General features: G+C 43.5%; 1 long non-coding RNA gene and 1 other non-coding gene across 2 annotated transcripts; both read left to right on the top strand.

The window, feature by feature from the left end:
* The first annotated feature begins 37 nt into the window (after positions 1 to 37).
* LOC120900993 lies at positions 38 to 12,997 on the top strand. Its single transcript, XR_005739270.1, has 4 exons — positions 38 to 546; positions 643 to 755; positions 847 to 1,077; positions 12,661 to 12,997. It is a non-coding gene; the product is annotated as an uncharacterized LOC120900993 (long non-coding RNA).
* Trnap-cgg lies at positions 2,951 to 3,022 on the top strand. The gene has a single exon. It is a non-coding gene; the product is annotated as a tRNA-Pro (tRNA).

Below are 12,997 nucleotides of genomic sequence, written 5' to 3'. Positions count from 1 at the left end.
TAGCGCTTCCTTGTTTCACGATATTATTTCCGTGATTTTCAGATGATGGTACATTACCTGTTCTCGAAATGACTGCATTGTTTCATTTTTAGTTCAATTTCTTTCTACAACCCGAAACAAGAGCGAATGATATCCAATGCACCAAAAACAATACACAGTTCACCCATTCACTGGTAATCACTATTTGCATAAGAACAATAACTTTAACTGTCACTCAACACTTAATTATTCACAATTAACACAATGTTGCGAACATATTAAAAAGCACAAACTGCTCTTCCACTGCAAATGTAAAACTAGATGCTTCTTTACGCGTCCTTCCCAGCAGTAGCTTTGCATGAGGAAACAATGCAAATGGCGTAATGAACTATAGACGTCAGCCGCTTGCTCCGATTTTGACAGCTAGTTTATCATGGCGTCCTTTGGGGAGCATCATTTGCATTTGCAGATCTACTTCCGTGAGATGCTTGCTTGTGTAGTGCTTTCGAGACATGTTCCGGTATCGTTTCTTGTGTGTTTTAAGTGATCAAAAGTATCGAAATACATGTACGTGTGAACGGGAACGCATTGTTCCAAATATGGATAATTAAAAGTTGATCAGTGCCGGATGATATTGAATCTCTTCTCTCCCACACTTGGCAGATTAGTTCCCGGACGACAGACAACGGATGAAAGTTGTTTGTGGTTCCATCCGGGAGATGTGTGAAGTTGTGCATAACCAGCTTTTTTTTTTTTGGCAAGGACGTCCATTTTGGGTAATGTTCCAAAAAGTGATCGGAGATCGTTGCGTTGAGCGTGTCTGTTGAGAAGATTTTAATCACATCCGTACCCATCTTGTTTTTTTAGGTTGAGAGAGATTTCGTAATGCATCTCCATGATGGCGATGCATCCTACTTCATCCCGGTGTGGTGCGTCTCCCTTGTGTTGGCCCATCTTTGCTCCCAGACGCGCGCAACTTATGAATGGGCAAACCCGTACCGACCACGCACACGGATATGGTGCGCCATATACCGAAGGAAAGCGAATAAGGTGCCAAAAGGCAGCCCGGGAAGACAGACACCCACTCCCCACGCAGAGGTAACTGGCCCGGGTGGGGAACTGTAGACAGGGAAACAAACAAGGAACCGCACAACAATTCATTCACATCCGCCTCATCGACAGTGTGGTAGCCAACCTTCTCTCAGCAACATCCCCAAATCGCGACCGCGGTCGGTGACATTTCGGCTACCGGATCTGGCCGGCGGGTGGGTGGGAGGTGTTTCGCGCCAACACCATTTCACACGAACCCAGCGGCCGGACGCGCGTGCTGCAGTGTGCATTGGATCGTGGATCCGCTGGTGCGTGTATGTCTCGCACACGACGCAATGGAAGTCACGCAATCCTTCCGCGCCACCATCGCTACCAAACTACGTGCGCGCGCGCGTGTCACACCGTTTTGCGTCACGGCGCAAATCGTTTGACAAATTGAGATATTTGAAGAGAGAGAGAGAGAGAGTTACAACAGCCTCAACACAATTTATGACGGATCTCGTGGCACGCAGTGCTCGGACACTTTCGATTTCGTGCGGCGCACACACCCGCTTTGCGCTTTCGCTTTCGATCCGCGCACGGATGGCGTACCAGCCCGCGCGCGCGCAGGGGGAGACCACCTTGCAATGAGTCGCTTTTATGGCCCCTCGCAACTTCAATCTTTTATACCGATGCCACGTGTGTGTATGTCATTAGAAAATTGCTACTATTTGGCATTATTTGGGCCGCTACTGGGGATTGCATTTTTTTTTCTTCTACAATGATTTACGAGTGATGTGAGCGCCGGCTACCACCAACCTCCTGGTTGATTTACCACCCATGCCAACCGGCCGGGGGGAGACCAATTAATTTCGGCTAGGTGCGAAACGCCCACCAACTGCGGTTGTAACGGCGATCGGCGGGGCGAGTCCGATCCACGTGGGATTAATCGAGTGTGAAAATAATTGCTCCATTTTTCCCGACTGGCCTGTTGTTTAAATCGATGGCCGGCCGCGGTTTAGTGTATCACTTAAAGTGACGAAATGTGATGTTAGGTGAACGATGTGATAGAGTCGGAGAAAGAGACTGAAAAGGCATTACAAAAACGGCTATAGCTGCAACGATTTGCTTCGTTTGATGTCGGTCTGGTAGGGAAAGGCAGGAACCTTTCATGGTAGTTCCCAAGGGGGGCACATGCTGTTGTGTCCCCATCGTATGCAAATGGGCTTGCCTATAAAATGGGTTTTATGTGCATTGTTTTTTATTCCTCCACTTTCCCCTGAGGGAATTGGCAATCCTTAATCCATCATCCGATTAGCCGTCTCGAATAATCAAAATCCGTGCTTTGTACCATGGTCAAGAAAGTGTCCTGTAAGGGGAACAAGTCCGTTTTTTTCTGCTTTTAGAGCCATCGTTACATCGTTACTGGTTGGAAGCTGCTGCAAACGGTCCAAACACCGGGACAGGTCAATCAACCTTCCTCCCTGGGGGCAACTGTACAGGGCAGACCAGAGTGATGAACGTGAAAAATCCGGTCAACATCATCCATTTATCTAGCTGAAGTCCTGTTTTTAGGCCGCATTTTTGTTGCCACGCGGTGCCACATGACATCAAAAGAATGTCATCAGGCCACGATGTTGTTGTTGTTGAATGGCCCTTCGGAGACCTGTGCACGCCACATTTAGCGTTTATTGATTAGAAGCGACTCAATCAATCTTTTTTTTTTCTGTGCAATTTGTGCAGCATATTGCAATGAAAATCGTGTCGCTTTGTTGTTGTTTGGGCGTTACAGAAAAGCATAGCAAAGAGCATAACAGCATGCTGCGGTGCTGGGTGGGAAGAGGTCAGCATAACCGTTACGGCTTGCGACGATGGTAGTACGACCCACTCTCGGTAGATGGCAGAGCAAACAGTAGGGAGTGTAGTGGTGTGTCTAGCATGTGGCTCGTTGGTCTAGGGGTATGATTCTCGCTTCGGGTGCGAGAGGTCCCGGGTTCAATTCCCGGACGAGCCCGGATTTGTGGAGAACTTTTTTGTCGTTTTTCGACAGTGAGCAACGAGGGTTATTGTTGCTGAAGCAGGAAATTTTACTTTCTTTTAATGCATCCGGTTATGTTTACCCCCTCCGCTCGTGACACACTTCTTCGTGTACGGCTTTCTACTAGCGGAGGGGGGCCTTGCTCATTGGCCATCTCGCAAGGTCGTGTCGCACGCCGGGCCGGGGGTGAACAGACAAATCACGAAAGCGAAAGATATGCGATATTATGTACGCACCGCATTCCTCTGCTGTAACCGGGACGAACCCCGTTGGACAGTTGGACTGTTTTTAGGGCCACACTTTGCATACCTGTCTTGCGCACTTTCATCTTTCGTGTCTTTCACTCGCACTGCGTGCGTCATCCCATTTTTAACAGTTTCTTCTGTTGTTTTTTCGGGGATGCTTATCGGAAGAAAACGGATTAACGGACCATGGGTGATGTATCCGTCACGTGGTGGCTGTTGGGTTTGGGAATGATTTATAAACTCCACACACCCAACAAACTCTCTCCCCAGGGGGCGGGCAGGCAGGGCTGTTGCGTGTGTAATATCCAAATGGGACAATGGCGGAAAGGATGGGAATGCGTTTCATCATTTGTTAAACTGCCATGGGTTTTCAATTGCGCGGTTACGCGGTTGTTTGTATATCATTCATGATTTTTGCTGTGTTTGTTCGCTTTCTTTCGCGCGGTTTTGTTACGCGGGGTTGCATTTTTTCTGTTTGTTTGTCCACACACGCACATACGCTTCTCTCTCTCTCTCTTCGCTCCCTCCGTGGTGCGGTTTTGGGCAGGTGGGTGTGTGCGTGTGTGCGCGCCCGTTCAAGCGCATGTGGGACCTATCCCGGATGTGACGGTTTCGGTCTGGTTGCCGGTGGCGTAATCAGCTGGTTTCGAGGAAGAAGGGTGGTGGTCATACTTGAAGCGATTGTTGATGATGGGCGTACATATGATGCCAAATGGGCGAAAATTAGGCACTTTGGGGGGCATGGTTTTGGTTGAAGATTTCGGTTGGCTGGTGTTTGCCAACGCTTTGAGAGGATAGTTGAGGACAAATTGCTGGTCCATAAAAAGTGTTTAAAAATGTAATTTTGGTTGTTGCTGTTGATCATTGTTGACCTTTAAACCAGCTGAAATTCACATTGAAGAGTGCAGGAGGTTGAGGGGTTAAGAAAGTATAACAAAAAACTCTTTTAATTTTGCTTACCTTATCCTATTCTGGCTAATTTTATATAGATCTGAATAAATGACAAGATAATGGTATTAAAGTAATCATGATTATCATAATATTTTAACAACATAAAAACATACATAATAATGAGATTTGTAAAGTTATTTAAAAAGGAAAAAAAGAAGCAAAGGAGCTTAAAACAAGTTATGTTCGTAATTAAGTATGTAACAGAAAAGATATTATTCGATAGTTGAGCGAAATCAGGGAACATTTAGCAGACAAAATGAAAATATAGTAGAACAAAGGCACTAAAGACAGAAATAAGAGGGCAAAAAACAAAAGGATTTTGACAGTAAATAATAACCGGAAATACCTTTCGGCCGGATCGCTCTCCAACGGTAATAATTGTATTATAAAACAAAAAAATGCTGTGATTGTAACAAAGGACATTAGTAAAATATACATAAACACTATTAATTACCTTACCGTTTACTGGAACAGTTCAACACTGTAAGCTTCATTACCAATGCGTTAAATCGCTATTCAACATTGTCAAATATATGTCGAACGTACCCAAAGCAACCAATAACAGATCATTTGAGTTTTCATTGTAATTGTAGAAATGTATTTTACGATATTGAATAGTTTGCTTATGGTGTTGAGCTGGCTAGGGAAACCCTGTGAAGGCACTTATATTTTCGGAATGCATTTTTGAGGTAATTCCTGGTTTGAAATTTTAGTTTATTTATATACTTTAACACTTTTTATACCTTTTTTGCAACTCATCATTACAGGGTTTTCCGAGTCAATATTAAATTTCAACCATAAGAAAAATCTTTGCTTCGAGATGTTGTTCAACAGCTGTCAAATGTGGTATTTGCATCACAATTATAGTTCAGTTCATCAACATGATTTTCAACACGTCTCAAGCTGTATGAAGTTTTACAATTCTTTGCGATTTATTGAAAATCCCTGACTAATATTTTATTGTGATGTCAATACAATACGTGAAAGCGGTTGAAAAACATCTTGCAGGCGGTCAATAATGATCCCTGGATCCTTGTTAAAAAATGAGAAATGCCTTATTTAGGGTGTCGCATCAGTGTGTTGGGTATATCGAGACATTTTCGCGCGTGTGTGTGTCTCAAACCCGTTTAAAATTGACGGGAAAGTCCTCATTATGCAACAATCGAACGTAATTCGTAACTTCATATTGAAATTGTGCGTCTATTAGTGAAAAATATTACCTTTATTTCGTTTTTAACAAATTTTTGTGGTATTGGTCTCCTTCAACGATGCTGTGCACCATTTATAATCCATTTACTTTGGAGGTTTTGTGAATTAGATAGCTTATAAAACGGTTACACCAATATTGTATGTCAGTAGTTGTTTTGAATAATTTACGTGTTTCCTGTTAAAGAGAAGAAGATGTTAATTCCAATTACAAAGAAAGGGAAAATCATGCCCTTCTATGTTTCATCCGTATAGCTATCCGTGTGGATGTCATCATCATCATTCAATATGCATGCCCATTTATTATGTTTTTCATTCGTTCGCGCACGTTCAAGTCACTGCACGTTACAAGCAAAACCTGCACGTGTTTTTTCAAATCTTACCACAATTTCTCACTCTTTTGCGTGTAAAAGATGTCCGAATTAGTCTTACATTCCTTGTAGAGGCGTCCGTTATAAGCAGAAAAGAATGTTAAGCCTTGGAGCGCTGCCACTTGCTTGCTTACTTCATAATCAATTTCCCCGTCTTTGCAGAGCTATGGGTGGGGAAAAAAAAGATTAAAATATATCAACGCTTACCTCAAAATACCGAAACATGCATCTTGTGTGAAACACGGAGAAAGACAAACGTTTGCAGTGCATCTTTATTTTTATTACACCGGCGGCGCACATGTGCTAAAACTACAGCCCCAAAATCCTAGTGTTGCAGTTGCCAACTTACCACGCTGCTGCTGCTGCTGCTGCATTCCCAATGCACCGGAAACCGGTTACAAAGCCATAAGCCGCCGCCGTCGCCATCGCTTGTAATTATTTAAATCCACTCCATAAACTTACAGTGTGACGCACAGCAACTAACCTTAACAAAAAAGGCCCCACCGTGGCTGCCGAAACTTGGGTCGCTGGACCCAAGATCGGTATCACACACACACACACCCGGAGAAGAGCAGACAAGAAGACACAGCAGAAGAGTGCACCAATGGGGTTCATTGTACTTTATCTCTTCCTCGCTCTCTCTCTCTCGCAAGCCGGTCACGTTACATGTCTACGAGCTTTTTCGGGTGTCCGGGGATCTGATGGCCTCCTTTTCCGACCTCACTCCTCGCCTCACGAAACACGATCGGTGACGATAAAATTGCAGTAAATCTGCAACCGTACAACAATCGGTGTACGACAACCAAAACCGAGCAGGCTTCTGGGGGCCTTCTTTCTGTAAGCTACGATTTGATTTGTGAATGCGTAACTTGCACAAAATCTACTGCTTCCGGTGTGCCGGGAAGTTTCTTCTTCTTCCCCCCCCCAAAGGAGCGTGTGTGTGTGTGAGTTTGTGTCAGAATTCCGGGTAGGCTTGCCAGGATGCAAAGAAAGCCGCGAAAGCTCCTCGTTACCCCGCTTTTTTTGGGAATGGCGATGGACGGAGAAGGAGGAACACACTTTCGTACGCAGTTGGCATCGTTCCATGGGACTCTTGGGAGGGTAGGGAGCACAATCCTCCCAGCTGTGCTGCGGGAATGCCCAACCTTGTCCCGTGCTCTCCCGGGCGAAGGCAAGATTTATCGTGTATTATCACAAAACCAAAGAAATTTCCAAAGGACCCAAGAGGATGGAGAGCGGTGCAAGTCGGAAGCCACTGTTAGCTCAACCTCATCGTTAGTGAAATTGGTCGGGATTTTGGGGGGGAAGCTTTTTGTGCAAAGGGAACAGCAACACAAAAAGCACACACATAACGCACCGGATAGGACACAAACAACCCTGCCCCGAAGGGAAAGTGCACACTGTACGCGTGTGCATAAATGCAGCTTCTTTTAGCCGCCGAGCATTAATGTTTATCCTTTTATTTTAGGGGATGACCTACAAAAAACTCAACATTGCTCCAGCGGGAAGAAGTGCAGTGGAATGTCGCTCTTCGGATAGAGAAGCGCGTGCGAGTAACTTTACGATGGCTCCAATGGCACGGGGCGCCTGACTTATCATGCTACAGTACTTCATTCGCCCATCGGACATAACAACAACAAAAAAATGCTGAAAGACACACACAAACACACACACCGGATGTACACCGGAATCCGTGCAAACCGTGTCGGGTTCCCCTGAGCGGTTGCCACGGTCTGCAGGGACAAGGCGACAGGGTCGGTCCTGTTTACGACTTACTGCAGCGCGCGGCTGTCACCTTCCGGAGCGGCAGCAAACAGCAAAGCCGCCGTCCCCATTGCCCTTCCGGACACCGGGGGGAAGCCGGCCCGCCGGCCAAATTATCCCTCATTGCGTGATTGTGGCGATGGGGAGAAGGTTTGTTGTTTTGGCACTGCAGATTTTCAATTTTCCCAATGCAGATAACAACCACCCCTTGGAAGATGATGTGCCGGGAGGGGAGGGATTGCGTTTATTTTTAGTATTTTTTTCAGGGAAGTCGGTTTAATATTTCTGCATCAACACCGTTTCGGGTGTGTGTGTGTGTACGGACCGCGGGAAGGAAACCGCTCCCGTTCCGGTTCTCGTCCGGTTCCATTTCCGGTCGTGCTTATGGCGACCACTAAACCTGCTGCTGCTGCTGCTGCACACCAAACCAAAGAAAAGCGTCCCCAAAGGGGAGGACGAAACGAATGTGGAGTAAATATTGACCTATATCGTTTCGCACACGGTGCGCTATTGCAGATTCGGCCTGTTCGCCAATGGGAATGAGAAAAAGGGAAGCGCTGACCACCAATCTGTGGTTGGGAGTGTTCCATCCCCAATTTTTCCGCGTTGATTGCTTAGCCGCCCCATCCCTTCCTAAAAAGCTTTATGTCCTCACCGAAGGGGCTGATGGTTTGCTTTTAATGTTCAATTCCTTCCCGGCACGTCACGGCCGTATTGGTATGGAATGTGCCGGATTGGACTAAAATACGTTAGCGGATTATTTTATTTGCCTCCTCGCGTCACCATTTGTTGTGGAGGCTGTGTATGTGTGTGCGTTTTGCGAGGTACCATTTTTATGCACTCACACACACACTACCTCGGATGCAGCTATAAATTTATCTCTGGCTGGCTTGTTGTAAATAAATCTACCGTGACTGCCGCGAAACAGCAGTGTATACGGCATATGCGGACGGTGGTTTTAGGCGTTTATGGAGTTTTTTTTCCCATTCGAATAATTCTATTTTCACAACTTGGTTGGTGGCGCTTGTGTACCTTACGTTTTTGGGGATTTTTGTTGTGTGGAACATTATCTATGGAAAAGCCCAACAAAAAAAATTGGGGTAATATCACAACCTGCACGGTGATGCTGTCTATCGTTTTAATCGAAGCAGGGTTCGTTTGCGGAAGATCGTGAACGTCACCATCGAAGCGCGTTGTGGAGTCCTGGCCCTGGTTTATTTCTGATTTTTTTTTTCTATAAACTGTTCAAAGTTCAACTAAAAACGGCACGGTCCAACGATATCACGTCATGTGACTAGTGATGTGAAAAATGAAGTATTTGGGTGAATCGATTGCGGCTAGCTTCAAAATTGTTTGGAATCGATTTCGAATAACAGGTCAGCAATCAGTTTTCGGATTCGTTTCCGAAATTAGAATCAATTCCGTAATTGAAATCGAACATCGGTTCCGGAATTGGAATCGAATCCGGAATTTGAATCTAATCCGGAATCAGAACCGGCTCCCGAAATGGGCTCCGGAATAGGCTTCGGAATAGGCTTCGGAATCTGTATTGGAATCGGCTCTGAAATCGGAGTCGACTCCAATTCTGGAATCGACATCGGTTCCGATGTTATAATCGTTTCCGGAATCGGTATCATTTCCGGAATCAAACCAGTTTTGGGCATCTTTATAAGAATTAGATTTTGGGTCGTATCTACAATTGTATCGTAAGCCACAAATGTACTTGTGAACAATCCATTCTCATGATATTCTGGAACTGATTCCCCTTATGACATTTCTGATTTAATTTTAGTACTGATTATAATTCCGATACCAATTCCAATTCCGGATCCAATTCTGATTGTAATATCTGGACCGATTCCGAATCCGGAGATAATTCCGATTACGGAGTCGATTGTATCGATAGCCGCAAAGGATCCAAAGTTGTACTTGTAAACGATCCATTATCTTGAATATTCCGCTTATGAAGGCTTCTGATTTCAATTTAGAACTCATTTTTGGAGTTGATAGCGACTACGATACCGACCACGGAGAATCGTAGTCAACTCTGGAATCAGTTTCAAGAATTGAAATCAGCTCCGGAATCGATTCCGAACCCGCAATCTGGTGGTTCTGATTCTGTGCTCCCACCACTAGTGTCCTGTCTGATGTTTGGTTAGGCCATTTTGATGGCCATTTTTGCGCTGGCACTTTTTTAAAGGACACAACACTTTTTTAAAGGTTGGTTTTGGCTGGCGGGGCACCCCGGGTGTGGACAGTGTCATGAAATATTGGTAGAAAAATGATAACCACACCCCCAAGTTGCTATGTGTGGTGTGTGCGGTGGATAGTATGTTGGGACCTGTGCCCTTTTTATGTGTTTTTTCCCCCCACATGGTCTTGGTACCTGTTTGCCACAGGTTTGCCATGGTGTATAATGCCGCATTTCAATCGCTCTATCGCCGCCTATATCGTGCGTACGTGCGTGCCCTGACGGGTCGGTGAGATTGGGGCTGCGTTAGCAAATAAATTATAAAACGATGCAACAGGAGCATCTCGTGTGGCGATGCTTTGGGGGGTTGCAGGTCTGGGCCAATTGATATGGGATTTTTCACAACGTCATGTAACGTCCCCCTGGTTTTGGCCTTTGAAAAGTGGTTTATTGTACTGATTTGTTTTTTTATTTTACATGTGTTAGTTACATTGTGCTATCCGAAAGATTAGGATGTGTTGGAAAGCTTACCTGGTGTTTGCACTCTATCTCCCTATATAGCTGCAGGGTTAAAAAGTTTTTTCGTGTTACGTGTTACTTATGCGGTACACAAACACACACACACAGCAAAAAATATTGTCCTTTTGCCTTTTGTGTGGCTTACTTTTGTGGTAAATGTTCACGTGCGCCACGTCAAAAAGTGCAACCGTAAATGTACAGTTGTGTCTTTTCCTCCCCCTCCATTTTTCCCTTCGTCCCGATTGTGATCGATTTTTAACGCCTGCTGGAAGCAATTTGATAAATGACCATTTAGATTATGGCTGCTGCATGTGCCTTTTGCTCGTTTTTTGCACCTTTTTTTATTACTATTTGTGTTATCTACCAAGCACCCGGGCTTGGACTTTATCGGGTTGATGGTGGCTTTTGGTGCACCGATGCGCCGATAGATAGTATTATTTATGGGCTTGATGAAATGTGATCCACCACTGCATTGCCAACGGTGGTGGTAATATCACTTGCCAACCGGAACGTGATGTAACGTGGCAGCCGCCCGAACGGTTCAGCGCCAATCAATCGTGTAAGCGTATTGGGCATACCAAAATCTGCTTTACAATTAGGTTTAAAAAATGTGTTTGAATTTTCTTAATTATTTGGTTTTATGTTAAAGTGATTTTTATAATTTGCTCATCTTTTAAATTTGAATGAAATATGGGATAAATCGTATCAATCAGTCCATTTTTATTCATCAACCTTATATTGTTAGTGAAAGACAGTTCAACTAGCGTTTTATATGAGATACATTTAGAAACACAATTGATAACTAGACCATTGATTCTGTATAATAGAAAGGAATATGATACGAGGAACTAGTCTTTTCTAATTTAGTACAGGTCCCCCGAGAAAATACGCTTGAAGTTACGCTTCTTTCTGTTCGTTCTTTTGGCCCAATAACCGTAGTCGGGGTCAAGACCTACCACCTTGTCCACTACTACTAGTTGACCTTTCTTTCAGTGACTTAATGATTACAACATTCATGATGCAGAATAGTCAAAGTCAAGACAAGTCCGGACCAGTTAGGGCATGGTTCCCCATTCGGGGCTTGAACTTGGTATCTATGACGGACATGTTTTTGAGTGGTACCACTTGACGACTGTATCACCAACCCGGTCCTTAAGAGTAATGCGTTTTTTTAAATTTAGCAGTTTCTTGAGCCAATTCTACTGATTTGACACATTAATTGTCCAATCCAAAATAAATTCCCTTCTGGTCAAATTTAATGATTCTTCAAGAAGGCTTACAATTGTAATATAAAGTCAGGATTAAATTTAAATAAAATTAATAAAATAAAATAAATTACACAAAAACTAGTGATATTTTGGCTTTAAAGCGTGAAATTCGACTTACGCGGAAATTCAAGAAATCGTAACGTTATTGAATTCCATGAACGTTTATGTTTGCAGGGCTAGCATGATTTATTGAATTTATTGAATGTATCGATATATTTTTTTCAATTATTTTGTTCGAAATAGTTTTGACGATGTCTCTACACAATTCAAAAACATGTCGAAAACAGTATATAAAATAAGTGACGAATTCATGTAATGTAAAAGGACAAATAAATTGTAAAAATATTTTAAGAACATTAGAATGCATCTAAACATCCTTGAGAAACAACCAAACACCCATATTGAAACACTGTATAAAGGCAAATATCAGTAACTATAAAAATTAGAATAAAAGTGAATGAAAAACACAAATTCCAAAAAGCTATCAAAAGCTTGCAATACATATTATTAGTCCCATAACAGTGCAATTAATCTAGTAATACTTTATTAGTATTAGTCAGTGATATCACTCATTAACGATTTACAAATTGCAGTTGCATTTTTACAAATGTGTGATGTTTTTCCTTTCTTCACACGAGCTCGAAGCATCTACTGCCAATCGTAGAACAAACTTTTTGATAAACCCAACAACTTTCCACCACAGTACATCATAACAAACAGTACACGTGCCCGTGCTCAACAGCAGTGTTGCTGGACAATAATCACGACAATTTATTTATTCGGAATAAATCAACAGCAAACAGAGGCTTAATTCCCTCGGCACGCATTGGTTAAATCGTTCACTATCGGGCGTCATGGTGATTGTGAAACATAAGCCGTTCCAAAAAAAAGGAGAGGATAAAATCAATTTGAACGATGAACGTTTGAAAAGTATATGCCGAAATGAGTGTAGTATTATTTATGGGATTGCAAACCACAGCAACAAAGCTTGCTTTATACTATACTGTATATCGACATAAAACTTACTACTAAAAAAAACTCTACCGCAAATGTATAATTCGCATTTCCTTTTTTATTTTATTACCATCTTTCCCATCAGGATTTTATCTATACCCGCATTGGATTGAGTGGATTGAACGCGCGGGGATCTTTGCGTGGCGGCATTAGGAATTCTGCGCGTGACACTAAACCACTCCGAAAAGCTCGTCCAATGTCCGCAGCTTGGCGTGCAGATTGATGCAAAGCTGTGCAGCGGAAATTCTTCCTGCTGATGGTGATGCTGGTGGCAGTAGTAGTAGTAGTTTGACATAATTATAGACGTGCCCTTTTCCGAGTAAGAGCGATACGCGATTAGCGTAGAAATTTGTGATGCTGTGACTCAAATTCTGCACGCGTTCTAGAGGATTGAGGATAGTAGCCGCAAGAAGGAGGAGAAG

The sequence above is a fragment of the Anopheles arabiensis genome, chromosome 3 (genome assembly GCF_016920715.1).
Source record: "Anopheles arabiensis isolate DONGOLA chromosome 3, AaraD3, whole genome shotgun sequence".
NCBI classification, from domain to species: domain Eukaryota; kingdom Metazoa; phylum Arthropoda; class Insecta; order Diptera; family Culicidae; genus Anopheles; species Anopheles arabiensis.
The sequence above is the reverse complement of the archived record's forward strand: the minus strand, read 5'-3'. Positions and strand labels throughout refer to the sequence as shown.